Source organism: Apium graveolens, chromosome 3, assembly GCF_009905375.1.
Source record: "Apium graveolens cultivar Ventura chromosome 3, ASM990537v1, whole genome shotgun sequence".
Taxonomy (NCBI): Eukaryota; Viridiplantae; Streptophyta; class Magnoliopsida; order Apiales; family Apiaceae; genus Apium; species Apium graveolens.
The window spans coordinates 127362481-127370131 of NC_133649.1; the positions used below are offsets into that span (position 1 = coordinate 127362481).

General features: G+C 39.2%; 1 non-coding gene across 1 annotated transcript; it reads left to right on the top strand.

Annotated features, from left to right (window-relative positions):
- Positions 1 to 3661: 3661 nt before the first annotated feature.
- On the top strand, positions 3662 to 3768 carry LOC141716548 (small nucleolar RNA R71). Its single transcript, XR_012573254.1, has one exon. It is a non-coding gene; the product is annotated as a small nucleolar RNA R71 (small nucleolar RNA).
- The last annotated feature ends 3883 nt before the right edge of the window (positions 3769 to 7651 follow it).

The following is a 7651-nucleotide window of genomic DNA, read 5'->3' on the forward strand; positions in this document are numbered from 1 at the left end:
TCATTATGTCCTCCATAAGCCGTTGAGTGGCAATCTCGCAAGATCCCCCCCGTTTCGCTGTAAGGAATACATCTCCTGATGATTTGATCAGCTCCCTGTCTAAAAAGAAATGACTCATCCCACATATACCACTTCACTTCATGTAGAAACTTCTTCCTTTGAGCATAAGATAGGTCGGGAGGCATGATGTTACTCATAAGGTAGTTCACAATGTCTGCAAACCACGACTCTTCTTCTTGCACTCCAAACAGCTGCTCATCGGGGAAAGACTCATTTATCAATGTCTTATCTAATGAAGTAGCATTAGGATTCTCTAATCGCGGGAGATGATCAGCAACTTGATTTTCAGTTCATTTTCTGTCCTTGATCTCTAGTTCAAATTCTTGGAGCAAAAGAACCCATCAAATCAATCTAGGCTTCGAGTCCTTCTTCGAGACAAGATATCGAATGACGGCGTGATCCGTGAAAACTGGCACCTTTGTCCCAAGTAGATAAGATCGAAATTTCTCAAAACCATAGACAATAGCTAAAAGTTCTTTCTCCATAGTAGTGTAATTCAGTTGAGCACCATTTAGAGTCTTACTAGCATAGTAGACCACATGAAATATGTTGTTCTTCCTTTGCCCAAGAACTGCTCCAACTGCATAATTACTTGCATCACACATCATCTCAAAAGGTTCATTTCAATCAGGTGCAGTTATGACTGGTGCCGAGATTAGACTCTTCTTCAATATCTCAAACGCTGCAAGGCACTCGTCATCAAATTTGAAAGGGACATCTTTCTCTAGTAAACTGCACAACGGCTTTGAAATTTTCAAGAAGTCTTTGATGAAATGCCTGCAGAAACCTGCGTGACCAAGAAAACTGCGAATTCCCTTCACAGAAATAGGTGGGGGAAGATTCTCAATGACCCCCCTTGGCCTTATCCACCTCAAGACCCTTACTAGAAACCTTGTGCCCGAGAATTATGCCTTGACGCACCATAAAGTGACATTTCTCCCAATTGAGAACTAAATTGGTTTCAACGCACCTCTTGAGAACATGTCCGAGATTTTGCAAGCATTCATCAAAAGAATCGCCAAAGACTGAGAAGTCGTCCATGAAGTCTTCCACATTCTGGCCAATCATGTTAGAAAAGATGGCCATCATACATCATTGAAATGTGGTTGGTGCGCCACACAGACCAAAAGAAACTCGTCTAAAGGCGAACGTCCCTAATGGACAAGTGAAGGTAGTTTTCTCCTGATCTTCTGGAGCAATACAAATCTGATTATAACTTGAATACCCATCCAGAAGACAATAGTAGTCATGACCAGCCAACCTGTCAAGCATCTGATCAATGAAGGGTAAAGGAAAGTGGTCCTTCCTAGTGGCCTTGTTTAGCTTCCTGTAGTCCATACAGACTCTCCACCCCATGACTGTCCGTGTAGGAATAAGCTCATTCTTCTTATTTGCTACCACAGTGATACCACCTTTCTTTGGTACACATTGAATCAGGCTTACCCATGAACTATGAGAGATAGGATAAATGATCCCTGCATCTATCCACTTCAGAGTTTTCTTCTTTACTACTTCCTTCATAATTGGATTAAGTCTTCTTTACTGCTCAACTGTAGATTTGCTATCTTCTTCTAGCAGAATTTTATACATGCAGTAAGAAGGGCTGATTCCCTTGATATCTACTATAGTCCATCCAATTGCCGATTTGAACTCTCTCAGAATTCTCAAAAGCTTTTCCTCATCGCTACTGAAAGGTCAGATGCAATAATAACAGGCAGAGTAGATGCATCACCTAAAAAAACATACCTCAAATATTCAGGTAAAGGCTTAAGCTCAAGAGTGGGAGCTTCCTCAATAGAAGGCTTGAGGCGTTTAGGAGCTTTGTTCAATTCTTCCATTCTAAGAGATTCAAAAGGCATATCGATCTTCCTTTTACAGGGAGAAACATTTAAATACTACAGTTGCTCATCACCTTCGTCATCTTCACTATTTGAATTCCCCAACAAGGCTTTTTCTAAGGCATCAGACCTTAGTATTTGATCAAGTTTCGATGTGACCACTGAATCGACCAACTCGACCTTTAAGCACTCCTCATTATCAGCAGGGAATTTCATAGCATTGGACACATTAAAAGTCACATCCTGATCCAACACTCGCATTGTAAGCTCACCCTTTTATACATCAATCAAAGTTCTGCCAGTTGCCAAGAAAGGCCTTCCCAAGATTATGGGAATTTTCTTGTCCTCCTCGAAATCAAGAATGACGAAATCAGCAGGGAAGATGAGTTTATCCACCTTGACCAAGACATCCTCCACAATACCTCGCGGATATATAATAGAACGGTCGGCCAATTGCAAGGTCATGTAAGTTGGTTTGGGATCAGGTAAGTCCAATTGCTTGAAAATTGACAAAGGCATCAGATTAATGCTAGCTCCCAAATCACACAAGCATATGTCGAAAGATACTTTTCCAATGGTACATGGAATGGTGAAGCTTCCTGGATCTTTAAGCTTCGGAGGCAACTTCTGCTGCAGCACAGCACTGCATTCCTCCGTGAGAGCGACAGTCTCTAGATCATCTAGCTTCACCTTCCGTGAGAGAATACCTTTCATAAACTTTGCATAACTAGGCATCTGCTCGAGAGCCTCAGCGAAAGGTATGTTGATATGAAGTTTCTTGAACACCTCCAGAAACTTCTCGAATTGCTTATCCAGCTCTTTCTTCCACAGTCTCTTAGGAAAAGGCGGTGGAGGATAGATCTTTTTCTCCCCTGTATTACTCTCAGGAAGAGTGTGCTCAATAGTAGTCTTCCTTGGTTTCACTTCTTCATCCTGTTGCTCTACTTCTTTCTCAGCTCCATCTTTTACAGTCAACTCTTGAGTTTGTTCGGGATTAGCAACCTTTCCAGACCTCAAAGTGATTGCCTTTACCTGCTCCTTAGCTTCCTTCTTTCCTGGCACTTCAGTATCACTAGGTAGTGTACCAGGCTGACGATTTAGCAAGGCATTGGCAATTTGCCCAATTTGATTTTCCAAGGTCTTGATATAAACTGCTTGGCTCTTGCACATAAGCTTCAACTCCTCTAATTCAGATTTTTCATTAGTTGGTTGCAGCTGGAGTTGTTGTTTTGGTGCATACGGCGGTTGTTAAAAACCAGGGGGTTGTACTGCTTAGCTGAATACTGATGATAGACTGTTGAACCGTATTCTGAGCATTGCTCCAACTGAAATTAGGATGATTGCGGTTGTTTGGATGTTAGGTGGCTGGCACAGGTTGCTGCGATCGCTGGAAGTTGCTCATAAACTGAGCTGATTCATTCGAAATTGCGCACTGATAAGTCTCATGGGCACCAGCACAAAGCTCACAGACACTAGTGATTTGATTAACTCCATAATTAGCCAAAGTGTCCACCTTCATTATCAAAGCCTTAAGTTGGGCAGCTATATCAGTTGTTGCATCCAACTCTAGAATTCCTACAACTTTTCCCTGAGTCAGTCTCTGGGAAGGATTCTGGTACTCATTAGCAGCCATCAGTTCAATAAGTTCATAAGCTTCATCGTAGCTCTTAGCCCACAAGGCTCCTCCTGATGCTGTATCAAGCATGGGCCTAGAAGTAGGACCCAATCCATTATAGAAACAGTTGATAATCATCCAATCAGGAATGCCATGGTGTGGGCACTTCCTTAGAATCTCCTTATATCGATCCCAAGCCTCACACAGAGATTCTCCAGTTTGCTGCACAAACTGGGTAAGAGCATTCCAGATTGCTGCAGTCTTAGCCATGGGAAAAAATTTAGTGAGAAAATTTTGAGCAAGATCTTCCCAAGTTGTGATAGACCCTATCGGTAGAGAGTGTAACCAGCATTTAGCTTTGTCCCTCAAAGAGAATGGGAAGAGTTGCAGCTTGATAGCATCTTTAGTCACACCATTGAACTTGAATGTGTCGCAGATCTCGATGAAATCCCTGATGTGCATGTTGGGGTCTTCGGTAGGAGAACCCCCAAAATGTACTGAGTTCTGTATCATCTGGATCGTGCTTGACTTGATCTCAAAAGTGTTAGCCGCGATGGCTGGTCTAATGATGCTAGACTGAATGTCATTAATCTTAGGATTAGAATAGTCCATCAAAGCCTTCATATTTTCTGCTTGATCACCCATAGCTACTACAATTGGCTCTTCAACTTTCTCTTCTTCTTCTACCTTCTTTTCTTCCTCAAAAACTTCCCTACGAACTACCAAAAGTCCTTCCTCAGCTTTATACAGTGTTCTCTTACGAGTACGCGAACGCGTATGCATACACCCTCGCTAGATCACCTGAAATAAAACAAGGAAACAGATAAGTAACAATGTCCGAGTCAATGAACTTAAACCACCACTAATGGAAAGCACATAAACTAGTAATAAACACTGCAGTCCCCGGCAGTGGCGCCAAAAACTTGTTAGTCGCTAAATACGCGCTAATATTACATGCAAGTATACGAGTTCGCAAGTAGTATAAGATATAAATCAAATTTGATCCCACAGAGACTGTATTGGTTAACTATCTAAATTACGCGCCTAAGCAACAATGTATGGTTATTATTCAATGCCAAGACGATAACAAATTGAGAATGTTTATAACTAAGAATTACACTAACTATTATAACTACGAGAATAAGATAGACTGAGTTAATATATATGACAAACATAGGATCCTAACTTCATTAAATAGCCTTATTATTCTTAACCTTAGCATGCAATGGTGATGACACTAATCAGACAACACGAAACTGATAAATGCCAACTTTCGTTGCACGAGTACCATTCTACCAGACATCCACAAAAGAGATAGAAGCTGAATAGGCACCAATTATATTGAGACCCTATATGTCTATAGAATTTGACAACATAACGGTTTAAACACAAGTTATCTATTTTAATTACATAGGGCAGGTAAGATGGTTAAAATTACCTACAAATCATGCATAACAATACATGAACCTATGCTAGCATGGGAAGTTCTAAATCCTTAAATTTACTTTCGCTTTATTAAGAATTAACACACTATCTTATAAGTTCGCGACGCTCACAAGATGAATTAGCACAACCAATACTAGGATATCATACAATCACCACATACTAAGGCATCAAACAATTTAACTATAGAAATCCATAAGTAAATCCGCTAAAACCCCACGATAACGATTAGCCCATAATAGAAGTCATCGCCAACATGGGTTCTAATGAAAACATGATATAGCAAACGTAATCTTTATGCGAATAAGTAAAACCAAGTACACACAAGAATACAGGTCAGCAAAACCAGAAACAAGCATCTAAATTATAACTCAAAACAAAGATTCACAAGAATAAACTAGATTATTTTTGCCTTTATTGAATTGTGCTAAAAGGTCTCTTGCCATCTTCTCCTTCCTTGATGTCTTGAAAACTCTGAATCTCTGAATATATATTGAAAAATGACCTAAGTTATGTTTATATAGCAGCCCATGCATCCCAGGAGTCCAGAATTCGAATTGCAAAAGAATCAGGATTTCTTTTGTCCCGACCCAGCGCGACCGAGTGCTTCACCAGCGCGGGCACGCTGACTTTCTGTTTCCGCGGTGCTGTCGCGCGCAACACCAGCACAGGCGCGCCTGCCTTCTGCCAAAACTTTATTTTTTCTTCTTCTTTATTCCTTGCAGCTTCGAGCCAGTCTTTCAAGCTTTTAATCCAACACATCCTAAACACCATATTAGTATCAAAACAATGCTAATTCACCTGATTCACGAAGTAAAGCCTGAAATGCCAAAACACTTGAAAACACGTTAAAACACAAACAACTTGAGTACAAATACTCCAACTCAAAGCTTATTAGAGCATAAATAAGTGTCATAAATGCCACTTAAGAAGCACAAACTCAGGGGAAGAACGAGAAGAAGGATCTGACAGTCATACCAATAATGAAGAAAATAATGAAGGCACAAGTCAACAAACTCATACAAGGAAGTGGGATAGAAGTCACATTAGAGAAGCAATTATTGGTGATCCTACTACTGGTGTGAGAACTAGATGTGCAACAGCCACCTGGCTTTGAAGATCCAGAATTTCCAAATTTTGTGTACAAGTTACTCAAGGCTCTATATGGACTAAAACAGGCACCTAGAGCTTGATATGACACACTGTCAGATTTCCTACTGAAGCATGGTTTTACTAGAGGTACCATAGACAAGACTTTCTTCTTCAAGAAACATGGTGATGATATGATCCTACTTCAGATTTATGTGGATGATATCATCTTTGGCTCTACTAATGAAAAGCTTTGCCAAATATTCTCCAAGCTTATGCAAAGTGAATATGAAATGAGTATGATAGGGAACTAAGTTACTTTCTTGGACTTCAAGTCAGTCAAAAAAATTATGGTATCTTCATCAGCCAAACTAAATATGTCAAGGATCTATTGAAGAAGCTTGGTATGGTTGATTGTTCACCTGTATCTACACCTATGTCTACTATAACAAAGTTGGATGAAGATAAAAAGGGCAAAAGTGTAGATATCTCAAGCTATAGAGGGATGATTGGATCACTGCTTTACTTAACAGCAAGTAGACCAGACATCATGTTTGCAACATGTCTATGTGCAAGATTTCAAGCGAATCCAAAAGAATCACATTTGATGGCTGTAAAGAGGATTTTCAGATACTTGAAGGGGTCTCCAAGCTTGGGATTATGATATCCTAAGGGAACTGGTTTTGAAGCTGTTGGTTACACATATGCAGATTTTGTTGGATGCAGGGTTGACAGAAAGAGTACCAGTGGAAGCTGTCAATTTCTTGGACAAAGACTTGTATCCTGGTATAGCAAGAAATAACAATCTATATCAACTTTTACAGCTGAAGCTGAATACATAGATTTAGGAAGTTGTTGTGCTCAAGTGCTTTGGATTAGAAATCAGCTAATGGATTATGGCCTAGTGTTACACAAAATTCCTATTATGTGTGACAATACTAGTGCTATATCTATAGTAGCTAATCCAGTTAATCATTCTAGGACAAAGCACATTGATGTAAGGTACCATCTCATTAGAGAACATGCTACGAATGGTACCATAGAGCTCATTTTTGTTCCAACAGAAAAATAATTAGCTGACATTTTTACTAAACCTTTGGATAAAGCAACTTTTACTAGACTTGTAAGTGAAATTGAAATGCTTAATCCTTCTTCCTAAGGCAAGAACTCAGCTAATGTTTTGCAGCAGATTAATCTCCAGTAAATTAAAATTAATTTGATTTTATTGGAAATTAACTGAAATGTGAATTATAAATATTTCAGAAATCTCTGCATATTTATTTTTCAAATTCAAATTCAACTTGGAATTTTTCAAATTCTAAGTAAACTGCTCAGTTGATTAATTTACATTCTTAATATGTAAAATTAACACAAGGCAGAATTACAAAAACCAAAAGTATATAGAGAATTGAGTTCTTGATAAGTCAAAATTGACTTCTCGACAAGTCATTTTGAGACTTCTCGAGTGAGTCCTCGATAAGTCAATTTATTGACTTCTCAATATGCTTAACAATGACCTATCGATAAGTCCTTGAAGAGTTCTCTAGTACTGATAGTTCACAGAGTTTTCTACAAGTACAATTGTTGACTTATCAATAACTCAGAA